This window comes from Mus musculus, chromosome 15 (assembly GCF_000001635.26).
Source record: "Mus musculus strain C57BL/6J chromosome 15, GRCm38.p6 C57BL/6J".
NCBI lineage: Eukaryota > Metazoa > Chordata > Mammalia > Rodentia > Muridae > Mus > Mus musculus.
Genome location: NC_000081.6, coordinates 90069161 through 90085815, shown reverse-complemented (window position 1 = coordinate 90085815; position 16655 = coordinate 90069161). Strand labels below are relative to the sequence as shown.

Below are 16655 nucleotides of genomic sequence, written 5' to 3'. Positions count from 1 at the left end.
TTGGTGTAGGAAAGGGCTTTCTTAGTATAACCCCATTTCCCCAGAAATTAAGGTCCAACATTTGAGACCTCATAAAACTAAAAATTTAGCTGTATTTATCATACAGCTAAAGAAACAATCAGTTGAATAAATAGCTCATAAAAACCGAGAAAACCTTTGCCAGCTATATATCTAACAGACAGTTAGATGGAACTTGCTCATATCTAACTACTCACTTTTTTTCTATTACTTTCAAAATTCTCTTTATCCTTGGCTTGAGATAATTTAATAGTGGCATGTATTGATGGATGAAAGTCTATTGATATTCTTAGTATTCCATTTATTTGAGCTTTTGTGGACACCATGAACCTCAGTATTTATTTCCTTCTCTGAATTCAGGAATAGCTAGAATCTAATTGTTTTAAACTCCTATCATTCTATCCCACGGTCATGTCTGGAAATGTTCTAGGCTGTGTTACTTAACATTCCCATAGAGCATGTGAGATTCCTCATTCTTTTTCTTTTAGTAACTGAATAATTGTTTAATGACCTGTATTTAACTTTTTCCTTCTGTTTGATTGAATCTCATGGTGAAACAGTTGAAGTTTTCTGTTCAGTCTTTATGCCTCTGCTATGAACTTTTCTATACTTTTCAATGTTTTGTCCTTTGCCGAGAGGCTGACTTTTTTCCTGTTTTGCTCTTCTGACTTTATTAGTTGTCCAGATGTTTTATCTTCGAGCTTATCATGCTTCTTCAATACGATTATCTTGTCTTGCGCGCGCCCGACTGGCCAGCAAGAACGGCACTGCAACAGGATCCTTCCGCACACGTTTATTGGGAGAGCTTGATTGTAGAGGCGAAGAGACCCCAAGCCCAGAACTGGTGCTGCTTATATAAGCCTAGGAGAGGCGTGACTCACACCCGGATTGGTTGTGCTTGGGTTATACTTATCACCTCATTTGCATGCCCACATCTGATTGGTTAACTTTTCTCTCATCTTGGCAAAAGAACCTTTACTGCCTATGTATATGTGGTGGCCAGCAGTAGCCAACTGCCACTCTGCAACGGCTTCCCACAATCTTGAGTTCTTTGTCAGGCAATGTATAGCTCTTTAGTTATTTGGGTTTAGTAATTCGGTTATTGTAAATCATTTTATTCTTCTAGAGACAGCCTGGTCCTTTGATTTTTTTTTTTTTTTTTGTAGTTTGTCTAAATGCCTGTTTAAAAAAAAAAAAAACCACCCACTTCTGTTGACCTTTAATAACTCACAATGATGAAGAAATAATCTCACATCCGGCTGAGTTAGAAGGTGTCAGTTGCGTGGGAGGGCATGATTATTTCTTGAGAAAGAGAGAAGCAGAGTAGTCTTCATAAGGCACTGAGGGCTGAAGTCAGTATTTGAAAAACCCATGGAGACCATTTGTGGCTAAGAGTATAGATGCCTGTGGTGGCGGTCAGGGCTGGAAACATAAATGGTAGTAAGGACTTCTAGATTCAAACATCCTTTTCTTCCTTGTTGCTGCTAGAGCTTCTCTTGGCAGTGGGTCCAGAGCATAGTGCACTTATGTTGACGGAGGTATCCAGAATGCATGCATGCATGCATAGGGGGTAGATGAAGATTCGGGATAGGAATTATGGGTACATATGCAGAGACTCTTGCTTGGTGTCTAAATTATGGATGGTCCTTCTACAATACAGGCACTGGTAGCTACATGGAGCTGGAAGCTTGGGCCCAAAGACACGCAAGGCAGTCATGACTCCTATGTTCAGGATGCTCACCCTGGGGCAGTGCTAGAGTCAGATTGCTTGTTGAAGTAATATGTGAAGTGTAGCCACGAATTAATTGCTCCAGAGCTGGTCCTCGAACTACAAACATGAATGGCTGACTACGAGTTCACGGTTTAGAGGGTGACCATGACTACTGCAGTATTGACTCCAAAATCTGAGGCACTGGTATGCTTCCTAAAGTGGGGCCCTAGCGTTTGAGTAATAGGTACTTAAGGAAGAACTGCATGGGTAAGATCAGAAACATCTTTGTGCATGGAACATTCATATTTCCAAGACTTAGGCATGTATATGTTTACTGAAGGACGTGGGAAGGATATGGTGGCCCAGCCCAAGCTACAGACAGAGCATTCTGTTCTGGTGTAGACAGCTGGATTCTCTGCAGACCAAGCCATTGGGGATTATGCTGGTCCTTCCTGTGTGGTTCATACAGTTTCTACCCCAAGACATCTCAGCCATGTGGATTGGCCTAGAAACGAGTGGCATAAAATCAAGGTAGGGGAACTGGGGAATCTCCTCGATTGTTCTTTTCTTTCTTTCTTTCTTTTTTCTTTCTTTCTTTCTCTCTCTCTCTCTCTCTCTCTCTCTCTCTCTCTTTCTTTCTTTCTTTCTATCAAGGTTTACTCAGGGCGTCACATCCTACAGCAGGGCACTGTTGGGCTTGAACATGAGAAAACGCAGGCAAAAGGGAAGTGTGCCTCACTCCCTTAGTGCTCAGCTTGTTTGGCCTCACTCTGTTGCTCTCTTTTATTGTTTCTGGTTTTGAGACAAGTTCTCGCCGTGGAGCCCTGGATGACCTATAACTTGGTATATAGACCAAGCTGGACTTGAGTTCATTCAGATCCACCTGCCTCTGCCTTCCAAGTACTGAGATTAAAGGCATACACAACCATGTTCAGATACTTTAAATTCTTAACTGTACTGACCTGTGTCATGGCTATTTTTTATTCATTCATATCTGATTGATTTTTTTTAATGTCTTTATGCTAGTACCTCTTACTGTGCTGTTCTGATTCCAGCATCTCTCTGCCTCGTCAGGGTGTCTGTTGGCAAAAGTGCTTGAGAGGGGTTTTAATAAAAGCTTTCATTTTTTTAAAATGACATTTTTGGAAGCAAAGCCCAGGCATTTTGAATACATTCTATACGCTAGTCATAATAAATATCTCGCCGTTGAGTAATAAGGTCATGATCATTTCGCCAACTTAAAGCAAAGCATCGACCTCGTTGGCTCAAGTTTACATAGACTCCATGCTCTTTCTCTGTCTCCTCGTACATCCCCTTCCAACTTGGTTGCCAAAGGGGTTAGGACAAACGGGAGGGGCGGTGTTTTCTCAAGGTTCAGAACAGATGTTTTCACTTGAGGTCAGTTCCCCAGTGGTTGCTTTTAAAGTTCATCTGAATTAACATTCTGTGATATTCTAGTCAGCTGTGGCTGCAAGCAACATCATTACAGTGGAAGAGAATGCAAATAACTCTGCAAGCTCCATTAAATGCCATGCTGTGCTGTAATGGAAGTGGCATTTCCTTATTACTCAAACATCAAATGTAACATGGCACTTATTCTCAGGCAAATTAATATTTGTGACAGATACAATAACTCCAGGAAGAGGAGAGAGAGAGAGAGAAAGAGAGAGGGGGGAGATGGATAGCTGATGGAGGGATAATAGTTAGCAGACATGCTTATGAGGCCCAATAAAACAGAGCCATTAATAGAGAGCATAATTAGCAGTGACCTTATCTACCCTACTGACAGAGACTAAGAGCCTGTCATCTTGGCATCTGGAAACACACATATCCTGTTTTGCTTCATTGCCTATTTTTTTTTTTATCAGTGGTCTTTTATGTGATGTGGTGGGTTTCATTAGATGTTTTTGAAAAATCTCTCCCAGGAGCCCTCTTAAAGTATGTGTGCAGAGGTGTGTGTGTGTGTGTGTGTGTGTGTGTGTGTGTGTACACATGTGAGGGAGAGAAGCCAATCTAGAATTAGAATTTTTGTAGAGGTTTCACATACGTCTGAAGATATCGCTGTTCAAAGCACAGTGTGTTCTATTAGGCATGCTGGGAGAAGATCTACCCAACGAAATGTAATTATAAATTGCTAATCAGCAACAAGAAATGATTAAGATGATTGTAGGGGACAATGTAAAGGTTAAAGGCAGGTAACTAAATGGACCAGAGCAAAGAACTGTCTCAAGAACAACTCTTGGCCAAGTAACAAAGCTCTTGAGGAGTACTGGTTCTAATCCTAATGTGGACTAATATCTTATGCAAGCACAGAAAGAACACAACTCAGGGAAGCAGACATTGTCTGCGTTGGGAACACAGAGTAGGGTAGTGTCAAGTTACTTTCAAGGTACTATGATTTGTTTTCATCCTCTGTACAAACTGACACCTTAGCTTGCTCACATCTCATCAGTACTGAGGGAAAACAGAAACTGTGCTGATCAAGGGAGAAAGGGGTTTTCATTCTCAACCTGGCAGGCAGCTTGTGCCTCATGCCTTCCTTTGCAACTTTGCCTTACATTCTTTCAGACTGACGCAGCCAGGGCTGCCCAGGCAGCCGCAGTATACCCTGGCATTTATTTTACAACTATAGTATTGCAAGGGCAGGAGACCAGAACAAGCTACAATTAGCTTTAAGTAGCCTTGCCCTATACCTGTCTCATGGTGAGCCATCACATCTCTAAACGAAGAAATGAACCTGCTTCCATTCATGTAGGATATGTGACCTCTCCCTTCTAGTTCTAATAGATACACAGTGTTCCTGAAGGGATGGTCCAGCAGGCCTCTGACCCTCACACATGTGGAGCACCAGAGAAAAGAAATCTTCCAACCGAGGTGCCTATTCAGTGAGAACACATTCTGACAAGATGTGGTTCATAAAGGAGGAGAATACATGGGAAGAACAGTTGAATATCAAGGACCCGATCATTGGAGATTATTAAAGCTCAAACTAAGAGCTAAGAGGGAAAGTCCAGTAAAGTCCAGTAAACCTGCACTGAAGGAAAGGCCAGGCATCTGTAACACATCTGCCTGCAAAGCAAGGTTCACACACCCCACTCATTGCATCTCAAGGTCTCTACCCTTATTTCTAGGTCTATTGAGTGGCTCCGTAGCCAATACACACTTGACTAAGAGTGTGGGTCTTAGGGGCTGAAGAGATGGCTCAATGTTTAAGAGCACTGGCTACTCTCTTAGGTGACCTGAGTTCAATTCCCAGCACCCACATGACAACTCACAACTGTCTGGAATCCCAGTCCCAGGGGCATCTGACAATCTCCTCTGGCTTCCACAGGTACTGCATATACATGGTGTGTAGACAGACATCCAGGCACACAATACATATAAAATGAAAATGAAAATTAGAGAGAGAGTGGGAGAGAGAGAGAGAGAGAGAGAGACTCAGTTGTACTGGAAGTTTATTGTGGAGAGGCAAAATTTTCTACTTAAAAATTATCAATTGCTTAATTTTTCTAATTTTATTTAATATCTGTAACCCATAGCTGAGCACCACAGAGTAACTGAAACCACAGAGGTAAAGAGCATGGCCATACATTGCTTTGCTGTCTTCTGAATGGAATGCTCTCTGTAGTATATGGGTGCTAAAGAATGCTAAGTGGGCCTGTTCTGTGGATTTTAGAGAAGAGCATTGCCATTCAGATTAAAGTAAGTTGAACAAGCAGATTTTTGTTTGCTGTGAATGGCTTGGTACCTTTCATATCTCTGCCTTAAAAAGCAAAAAGACAAAAACAAAGTGGATGAAATGAACAGCGGCACTGCTTATAAAATCTATGTCTAAAGATGTGGCCACCAGGGCTGGTGAGATGGCTCAGTGGGTAAGACCACCCGACTGCTCTTCCGAAGGTCCGGAGTTCAAATCCCAGCAACCACATGGTGGCTCACAACCATCTGTAACAAGATCTGATGCCCTCTTCTGGAGTGTCTGAAGACAGCTACAGTGTACGTACATGTAATAAATAAATAAATCTTTAAAAAAAAAAAGATGTGGCCACCAAACACAGGCATTTCCGTTTTATACCATGTGATTTCCTGCACACTGGACATTCTCCTAACTTGAAATATGACATGGATAAGCAGGGTTTTGCAACAGCTTATGAGAAATTATTGAGAAATTCTTCTGGATAGACCCATAGTTGTATGAATGACACAATTTTATTAAAGAAGCATTCTATTTATGTAAAATGGCCTATGTGTGAGTTTATAAAAATAGTATGAATAGTTTAGAAAAGTAGTAAGAATATATATATACATATATATACATATACATATATATATATTATATATAGTTCAAATATATACAATATATTTGATTTGACCTTCATAATTCTCTAGATTTTATATGTGTTTGGTACATATAATACATTTTCCAAACTTACAAAGTTATTTTTAAAAATATTACATGTTTGTGCGTATGTCACATGTGAGTGCAGAAGGTCACAGACGCCAGAATCAGGCACTAGATTCCTTGCAGTTAGTTCTAAGAAGCTGAGAGCCACCTGGTAGGGATGCTGGGAACTAAACTTGGGTCCTCTGCAAGAACAACTTACTCTTAACTGTTGGCCCATCATTCCAGCTCCTTCAAAACAATTGTTGAAGATGTACACATTGTGCCGTCTAGTAAGGTCACTGTGACATTTTGACATCTGCACTCAATTCCAGATGTCCTTTATCCATCTTTCCTCTAGACTGTCTTTGCCTCCAGTAATAACTGCTTTTGCTTTTGTTTGTTTTGTTTTGTCTTCACTTTGACAAAAGTCAACATGTAGTACTTGTCTTTGGCTTATTTAATGTTCTGTAATTTTATGTGTTTTGCGTCAGATAGCAGGATTTCAGTCTTTATTATAGCTGAATATTTCATTCAGTATATAGGTATATAACACAGGTATATAACCCATTTTCCTCATTCATTCACATATTGATGGGACTCTAGGATGATTCTACAGCTGTCTTAGTTAGGGTTTCTATTCCTGCATAGACATCATGACCAAGAAGCAAGTTGGGGAGGAAAGGGTTTATTCAGCTTACTCTTCCACTTTGCTGTTCATCAACAAAGGAAGTCAGGACTGGAACTCAAGCAGGTCAGGAAGCAGGAGCTGATGCAGAGGCCACTGCGGGATGTTACTTACTGGCTTGTTTCCCCCTAGTTTGCTAAGCTTGCTTTCTTATAGAACCCAAGACTACCAGCCCAGGGATGGTACCACTCATAAGGAGCCCTTCCTCCTTGATCACTAATTGAGAAAATGCCTTACAGCTGGATCTCATGGAGTCATTTCCTCAACTGAAGCTCCTTTCTCTGTGATAACTCCAGCTTGTGTCAAGTTGACATACAAAACCAGCCAGTACAATAGCTACTACAAATCATAATAAATATTATAAATAAATATTGCAGGTGATTCCACTTAATGTCCTGAGGCTGTGACACAGGCAGTTCTAGAAAACTGCCTGAAAGATTTTACATTTTAAGAACAACTTTCAGCAGGGCTTGGTGGCATGTATATTTTATCTGAGCACTTGGGAGGCAGGGACAGGTGGCTTTCTGTGAGTTTGAGGTCAATCTGGTGTGTATTACATGACAGCTAGGACTACATAGAGAGACGTAGACACACACGCACGCACGCGAATATATAGTATAGAGAGAGAGACAGAGAGAGAGAGAGAGAGAGAGAGAGAGAGAGAGAGAGAGAAAGGAAGAAAGAAAGGAAGAAAGAAAGGAAAGAAGGAAGGGAAGAGAAAAAACCCTGTTACTTAAGGTGGGAAAAATATTTACTATTAACATTTACTCAAATATTTCTTATGTACTATTTTATAACTATTAAAGAGTATATACAACATACCTGCAATGTATCAAGTTAGTGCCTAAAATAGTCTTTAAGTAATTTCATAACTAGGATATGCCACTTTCCTGTATCTCTTTGTGCATCCACCAAGGTAAGAACAATCTTGCTTTTTAAATACTCCCTCATAACATATCAGCCTGTGTGCATGTGTGCGTTTGTGAATGAGCACACTGGAGACTGAAACAAGGACTGTATATGGTATAAAGTACATTGAAAGACTTACCCATCCATAGGTGTATGGCTTTGATCTTTCAATGTAACCCTGATCCTATATCACTGCTCCAAGTGAGTGCGGAGACTTTACAGAATGGCACATTTAATGCTGACTTCTCTGACTTACTAATTTAAAAAAAAAACTTGCTATTGGTTCTTTGTGAATTTCATATCATGCACTCCAATCCCACTCATCTCTCCTTGTATCTGCCCTTCATCTTTGCACCTGCTTCCCCAAACAGCAAAAAAAATAAAAAAAATAAAAATCTCATTGTGGAAGCTATAGTGTATCACAGTGTGTCCCACAGTCTACCCTTTTGTCCATGCTTCATGGCTTGTAAATGTTCAATGCAATGAGCTGCTGGTCTGGTAGGAGGGCCTCTGTCTTCTCCTACTCTGTCAATACTGGATCCTCACTGGGACTCCTCCCGGATAGCCTGCTGTTGCCCTGTGTCATGGAGATCCTGTGGTTTGGGATCTGTAGGACCAGCCCCTTCATGCACTCCAGCAGCTCACTGATTTTTGTCTCTGTTGGGGTAGGTGGAATCAAAGCCCTGGATCTGGGCCTGAGAGGTATCTGGCCTGCTCTCATGGCAATCCTGCAACCAGGGCCAGCTCTACTCTGCTGCCCAGGAAAGGTGCAGGGCCCACTCTCTAGAGTGTTGCAGCTGATGAGGGACATGGCCAGTTGTCCCATTCTCATGACCCCAGCGCTAACTCTCCTGCCTGCCGTAGTAATGAGAAAGAAGGGAGAGAAGAACCATCTCTCCTTCATCCTCACCATCATGCCACTGTCCAACAGACAAGAGGTGGGGCTGGCTCTCCTGAACTCATGCCCTTGGGGCCAGCTTACCAGCAACCTTTGTAGTGCAGAATATTGACCATGGAGGAAGCTGACATGTGTCAAGGGAAAGAGAGCATAGGAGATGTTGACAGTTCCCTCTTACGTTTGTTAAGTTAAAACTCCCATGAAAGGTGAAGTATTTTAAAAGTACATGGATTGAGGAACTATTTTATTATGAGAAACAATTTTAAATTATGTGTGTGTGTGTGTGTGTGTATGTACATATGTATGGATACACATGTAGCATGGTATGTGTGTGGGGATCAGAGAACAACTTTTAGGAGCCCATTATCTCCTTCCTTCATGTAGCATCTGGGGACCAAACTCAGGTCATGAAGCTTGGTGGCAAGTGCTTTCCTTGAGATACACCGCTCCCCAACACAAGCATAAACATTTTGTTAAAACACCTAGTTGAGAATGAGCTCGCTCAACAGACAACAGGAAAAGAGCAGCCAGAGCACTGATACATGTGATGTATTTAAGAACCTAAGCAATTGTGTGGAAACCAGGATAGACAAAACAATCCTGAATAATAAAAGAACAGTGTGTCTGTGTGTGTTGGTGGGGGTGTGTGTGGGGGGGGCTCACAATCCTCAATTTCAAGTCCAGAGCTATAGTAATAAAATAGAGGTGTTGGCAGCATGCACAGGGCCTACCAGGGTCTGCACAGGTCCTTTACATATGTATTATAGCTTCCAGTTTTTATGGGATTCCTGCGTGCAAGAATGAGTAGGTCGCTGGTTTTGAGGCTTTCTCTTGGGCTCTTGTCCTTCTGTCTGTCTGTTTTGTTCAATCCCAATGTGATGGCTTTTGTTTCATGGCATCTTATTATCGTTCCTTAGAAGCCTGTCTGTCTGCCTGTCTGTCTGTCTGTCTGTCTGTCTGTCTGTTTAATGAAAGACAGAAAGGGATCTGGATGGGAGGGGAGGAGGAACTGGGAGGAGGAGAGAAAAGGATATAAAAGATTATATATTCATAATCAGAATACATCATATGAAAACAATCTATCTTCAGTAAAAAGAAAAAAAGTTCTTGAGGGTTTAGGAAAAGGTGAAACAAATCTCAAAACAATAGAGGCAATATACAGCAAACCTGTAGCCAACACGGCAATAAATGAAGACAAACTGAGAGCACTTCCTGTAAGGTCAGGGGCGACATAAGAAAGAATACCCCCTCCTCCTCTCTTCAGTACACAGCTGGAGCTCTTAGCTATAACAATTAGACAAGAGGAAGACATCAGAGGTTTAGCAATCAGAAGGGACTCAGTCAAACATTTGAAGATGATGGGATTCTTAAGAGACTTTACTGAGTCTATGAGACATCGCTACATCTAACAAACAGTTCTCTAAGACTCTATTCTTGATTAACCTCCCTCGGACATACAAGAAACATTTTCTGTACTGATGTCCGTACACACCTGAATGTCCTACTCATGTTAAAGTGTTAAAGTGTTATGTCTACTGCAGTTTCCTAAGTAATTGTTATTCCTCCACCTATGGAAGGGATATGGGGGGAAAAAAAGAAAAGAAAACAGAAAAAAAAAACCTAAGCAAACGAATAGTATGAGAAGATAATATATACATTCTAATAAATAAATATAACAACTCTGCCAGGTTAGATTTTATCATCTGTGTAGATCTGTGTTTTCTTGGTCATAGTCAATAACACCCACCCACCCACCCACACCCACACACACCACACACACACCACACCACACCATACCACACACACACCACACACACACCCTACCCCTACACACAGAACAGGATCTCTATGCTGCTGCCACTAATAACCAGACTTCCCTAGTCACTTCACTCTGGCATCACCAAGGGCTTTGTTTGTTTGTTTGTTTGTTTCTTTTATTTTAGCAAAACCACATCTATCCCCTTAAATATACATCAATATCAGTATTACTAATCTAGTTTTATGTGTCTAGATCAATTTTGTACAGAAAATAGACACAAATAACTAGCAAAATTCAAAAGCAACAGGATGGATCTCTTCATGAAGATGTTACAAACTGCCGTTTGTGACGGTTAATTCTATTGAAGTTGGCCATTGCGGGGCAGAATGCAGGTGGAGTCAGGCCATTTGAAGAACTGGCAGCCCGCAGTAGAAACATAGAAAGGAATGAAGGACCGTAGCTAGGATTAAAGCAATTCCTGAAAGGAGAGAAAGATGAGAAAACCGAAAAAGGAAGGTGAGACGAAAAGAAAACCCAAATAATTTAAAGAGATGACATAAAAACAATAGATGAGGGGACCTTGTTCAATTACCTTAAAAACATCCAACAGCAAAGACTCCTTTTGGGGCAGTTGTTCTCTGGGCCATACTCCGTCTCCACAAGAAGAAGGTTCTAGGAGTCACAAAATACAGTCGTGGACGCAGGTGGCCCTGATTTTCTCTAGCAGCCTTCTCTCTCAGGAAGATTCAACCTGTGGAAATAACATAATGCGGACCCCAGTGGAGGAGCCAAAGCTATTTGCTCTTCCTCTGGTTCTCAGGACACCTTCCAGGCTTCCCAGTCAACATCTCGGAGGACTAGACTGAGTACCATGAGAGATGTTGCTTCCGAGGCTCTTCCTATGTCTCCAAATGCTCGTGCACTCCATTGTTCTGTATGTTTGGTCTCTAGCAGGCGCTAGTGGAAAGTGGTGGACTCGCTACTCCATCCTCGAGTCAGCTCTTCCGGTCATGGAGGATGTGTCCCAGGACCAGACTGATGCACAGTCATTCTTTGTCTTTTTCATTTCCCATCCATGGGGTGACTAGGTTTTCTCTGCCTCAACGTCCTACCACTTTGTGTATCTGTTAGAAAAAAAAAAGAAATGTGGCCAAGCAACTATGAAAGGAAACCTCTAATAACAAAGAGAGCCAAAGTTAGCCCTGGGCTGTCTTTGAACTTGCTCTGTAGACCAGGCTGACTTCAAACTCAGAGATCTGCCTGCCTCTGCCTCCTGAGTGCTGGGATTAAAGTGGTCCACCATTACTGACCAGTTTAGAAGATAATCTTTTCATTGTTCATCTCTGGTATCTGCTATAGCGGCAGAAAGATGACAGCAGTTGAGACTCCTGTCCTCACGGTTCCTCCCAGACAGCAATGCCTGCAGAACAGAACGCTTACCTCAGATCACTGCTGTGACAGGTTCTAGGTTTTTCTCTAACAAAAGTTTATCAGGGTTACCAGACTTAATTTTCCCCACTGTGGTAGATATGCTAAGAACTTCAACTGGCATATAGAATCATTAAGATTATTCTGTTTTTGTTTGTTTGTTTGTTTGTTTGTTTTGTTTTGTTTTGGAGGAGAGTCAGTTAGCTTAACGATCACGGGAAGTCTAATTTGAATTACTTTTTATCCCCCCAGCAAATATAAAAGACAGACCCTTTGAGCAGCTGACCTGTAAGCTACCACCCAGTAAAGAATTGTTTTGATGAGATTCCTATAAGAATCAAAAGCACAGATGTATTTCTCACACATTAACGAAAGGCTTGTTGCTTTCAAAGTATCAAGTGGGACCTTTTGAAAACGGGAGCACTGTGGACTCACTGGGCATCATCTGGCTCTTGGTATTCACTGCAAGATTAATAATAATAATAGTCAACTCTAGAAAGCACATTTTCATGAGAACTGCGTAAGAGCAATTCTGAACTACTGCATTTTCCCAGAGTCTATCAAGCCTAAATGCCTCATACGAGCAGTCTAGAGTTTGGCTGAAGCTTTAAGGCCCTCGAGTCTAAAAGATGAGGTGCCATCCAGAGATATGTGCCTACCTTTAGCTTTTGCTATAGAAAAGATTTAAGGAATTCCATTTGTTTCTGCAATAGTGCTCAATTTAATGACCTTCACTGGCATGCAGTGCCCCACGGAGCAAAGGCGCTACATAGAGTGTGTGGTATTCATTGGTGAGCTTAGGGAGCTGCTGCTCACACAAAAGTGACTCCCTTTTAAAAAAATATGGTACCATGCATGATCACACAACAGGAGAATTAACACTGGGGGCTGCTCCCGGTGCTCTACTCCTTAGAATAGTTTGTGAGGAAAACTCCGTCATTGTTGGCTCCGATCTGTACAGCAGAGCAAAAAAAAAATCTCAGCTATTGACCTTTTAGAGTTGAAGACAAGTACAGTTGGGGTCGTAAACTGATACCATGTTGACGCAAGGCACATCAAGTTCTAGATAGATATGTTTCCACATAGTAGAAAGAAGTAAAGAAATAATTGGCGTTAATACAATATAGTGATTTTAATAGGAATGGCCCCCTAGACTCATGTGTGTGAATGCTTGGCCCGCAGGGAGTGGCACTATTAGGAGGTGTGGCCTTGTTGGAGTAGGCGTGGCCTTGTTGAAGAAAGTGTGTCACTGTGGGGGAAGCTTTGAGGTCTTATAAGCTCATGTCTGGCCAGTGTGACACAGTCTCCTGATGCCTGTGGATAAAGATGCAGAACTCTCAGCTCGTTCTCTAACACTATGTCTGCCTGCACACTGCCATGCTTCCTGCCATGATGAAAATGAACTAAACTTCAAATCTCCCCCAGTTTGCCATAACCATGTTAGGGGGTCTCATTCTTTTTTATATCACCTAGCAACAGAAAGGTGAGCGGACCCAAATGAGTAAAAAAATGTTAATTAGTAATAATTAATTTTAATTGCGGTATGGAAATCAATCCTTGACTTCGTTGACTGAAAATTGAGTTCAAATTTGATTCCTTCCCAACTGCATGCTTATCCAAACACAAGCCCACCTGGCAGTGTGGCTCATCGCAGCTGGGGGCACTTGACTGAGGAGCAGAGGCTGAGGACAAAGCTGTGGTGAATGCTGGAACCCACAGAGTAACCTGCTGGGCCTTCTCCACAGTGCCTTTCCTGTCAGCACTGAGCTGCGTGCACTCACAGGGTGATTTAGATGAGCTCAGACTGCCTAGCAGCTGTAGTCCTTGGCAGACGCAACCGAACGGTGATGAGTGGTGTACTGCACATCAGGCTAAAAAGGGGATAGAGACAGAAGAAAAGCAATATTTTCTCTTCCCATCCTCCAGGAGTTATGTGGACATAAGCACACACTAAATTATTCCTCTGACATTTGACATATTTAGAAAGCTGCACTTCTATTTTAGTCTAGAATAAAAGGTGTGTTTATGTGTGCGGTGTGTATGTACGTGTATGTGCATGTGAGTGTGTGACTGAATATGTATGTATGGTGTGTATGTGTGTGAGTGTGTGTGTGTGTGGTGTGTATGTATGTGTGAGTGTGTGTGTGCTTGTGTGTGTATGTGTATATGGTATCTATGTGTGTGTATGTGGATGAGTGTAAGTGTGTGTGTAAGTATATGTGTGTGGTGTATACATGTGTGTGAGTGAGTAGGTGTATAAGTATATGTGTGTGGTGTGTATGTGTGTGAATATGTATGAGTGTGTAAGAATATATGTGTGGTGTATGTGTGTATGAGTATGTGTGTGCATGTGTGTGTATGTGGTGTGTATATGTGTGTGTGTGTAAATATGTGGTGGGTGTGTGTTGTGTGAGTGTGTGTGTGTGCGCTTTCATCTATCCTCTTTAATTTTCAACAAGCATACCTGTCTCTGGGAAGTAAGGGAAAGGATTTTTATTGGCAGAACTCTTGTGTGAGCCATAGCAAAGGGGCCCATTAGGTACAGAAGCAGTAGTTGGCTCAGTGTCTGACTTGCACACTTTCATTGTATTCAGGAAACGTAGTTAATGGCCAGTTCTCTTTGAAATTGGAGAAGAAAGAAAGAAAATATATTTACCCAGATGATTAAAAACAAAAGGCACCTACATTTGCACTGTTGAAAGATAGCATTTCTATATAATTTATATTCAAAAACATCTAATTTTTTTACATCTAATTTTTTAAGCATAGAGTTGTTTGGGAAATTTAATATTTTTGTTAATTAGGTTAGTTATTTGAACATTTTATAGACATATATGATCCATTATGGTTATTCTCTGCCTCGATCCTATCTCATTTCCCTCTTACACTTTGTTGGAACACTGGGAGAATAATGACACAGGCTGAATACCGCCTTGGGGAACGGTAGAGAGGCTCCGAGAGAAACGGCAGAGAGACTTTTACCTCGGGTGCACTTTGTTCCCAGGTTGTTCTTTGATGTGATTTTGCACTTCCTGTGTTAAATATTTACATTCAATTTATAAGACATGTTTATTCTTCTTGATGTCAAAACATAGCTATAGAACCCAATCTGCTGAAGAAAATGCCGAGTGTATCCTCAAGTGTGTGTCCTCGGTGGATATGGCCTTCTGCCTTGCTTTTGTGTTCTCCCATGGATAATGATAATAATAGTATGTGCCAGGCAACTGTGCTTGAATTAGTCTGCCATGTGAAAGTTCTGGGAAAGGACTGCTCTGTTAATATTTAGTATGTGCTTACTGGCCTTTATCTACCTGGTTTTCTGAACTCGGACAACCTTCCTTGGATCGTTGTTTCTTTATTGCATTCCCATAGAAAGGTACACTGAAGTCCAAGTGAAGTTGTCTACAGCATTAGACTGTAGACTTCCCTTCAGGTCCTCAGACTCTAGGTCTGGAAAACAGATCTGCAGATCTGCTTAGGTGGGTGAAAGCTGACATCCTTATCAACTCTTCCTCCTCCCTACCATGACTTTTCCCCAACTCATGATCTTTTTTGGTTTGTTTTGTGACCCATTGAGTTTTACCTATGCCACCTATCCGACAATAGGATTGAGTCTATCTATTGGATTCTGTTGGGTTTACCCAACTGAAAGGATTGGCTTCCTATTTTTCTGAATCATACATAGGAAATAGTTCAGTAGTTTTACGGGTAAAACCCTACAAGCCTTTTCTCCATCTTTTTCTGACTGTTGATGGGCTCATTCATATGCAGACCTAGTACAGCAAGCCATAGCTGCTTAGTTTTAAAAATTGCAATGACTGTGTACTTCCCAGAGAATGGTGTTTTTCGACACCTTAGACAGCTATTCTGGATAGTTTTATGTCAACTTGACACAAGCTAACGTCATCTGTGAGGAGGGAACTTCAATTAAGAAAATGTCTCCATAAGATCAGATTGTAGTCATGCCTGTAAGGTATTTTCTTAATTAGTGTTTGGGAGTGCCTAGACTATTGTGAGTGGTATCATATCTGGGTTGGTGGTCCTGGGTTCTGCTAGAAAGTAGGCTAAAAAGCCACGGGGAGCCAGTCAGTAAGCAGCACCCCTCCATGGCTTCTGCATCAGCTCCTGCCTCCAGGTTCCTACACTGCTTGAGTTTCTTCTCTGACTTCCTTTGATGATGAACTGTGATGTGGAAGCATAAGCTGAATAAACCCTTTCCTCCTCAACTTGCTTTTTGGTCATGGTGTTTTCTTGCGGCAAGGGAAACCCTAAGCTAAGACAATAAACATCCCTCTGTATACATCATTTTGGGCTGAAAAGAGATGTTTCTCTGATTGAGGCAGAGATTTGTTAGGAATAACACAGATTCTGTAGGAATAACACATTTAGGAAGCTGTTTGAGTATACATCAGCTTTTTTAGCAAAACAAAATTGAGCCCTACCCCCACCAGAGCACCCACGAATCCTCCATGAACTTTTAAGTGGGTTTTTAGTACCAGGCATGGATTTCTTTCTGTGAGGTAAATTGGTTATCTCAATTTTATCTCAAATTTTGATGCCTCCTCCAGCTAATTGCTGAGGGACATCTCATTAGTGACATATACTCTACTTTGGTAATATCTTCAACTATTGGTGAACATTTGTATAAAACTGCTAGGAACATTTGAAAATGTGTGTCATTTTATGGACACATGATTTTTATCTCTTTTGGTTGAATATGTGTTGGAATGGAATTTTAGCTTTCCTAATGAATACGATGCTGCAGCTTTATATGTGCTGTTTCTCCTAGTTCACTCTAGTTCAAATGTGAAGTCATTTTAAAATTATGTTCCTAACATTTAGTTCTGAAAATTCCCTGGACAC

General features: G+C 41.4%; 1 long non-coding RNA gene across 4 annotated transcripts in view; it reads right to left on the bottom strand.

The window, feature by feature from the left end:
• Positions 1-10513: 10513 nt before the first annotated feature.
• The window catches only part of Gm36330, a 30283-nt gene continuing 24141 nt past the window's right edge, over positions 10514-16655 (bottom strand). For 2 of the 4 annotated variants that reach the window (XR_384336.3, XR_384337.3), the window contains exons 3-7: positions 14257-14410; positions 13425-13663; positions 11675-11784; positions 10957-11488; positions 10514-10842 (exon numbers count right to left, since the gene is read on the bottom strand). This is a non-coding gene — a long non-coding RNA (predicted gene, 36330). The remainder of the gene's footprint in view (positions 10843-10956; positions 11489-11674; positions 11785-13424; positions 13664-14256; positions 14411-16655) is intronic. The other 2 variants (XR_875574.1, XR_384338.3) reach the window with 2 other exon arrangements.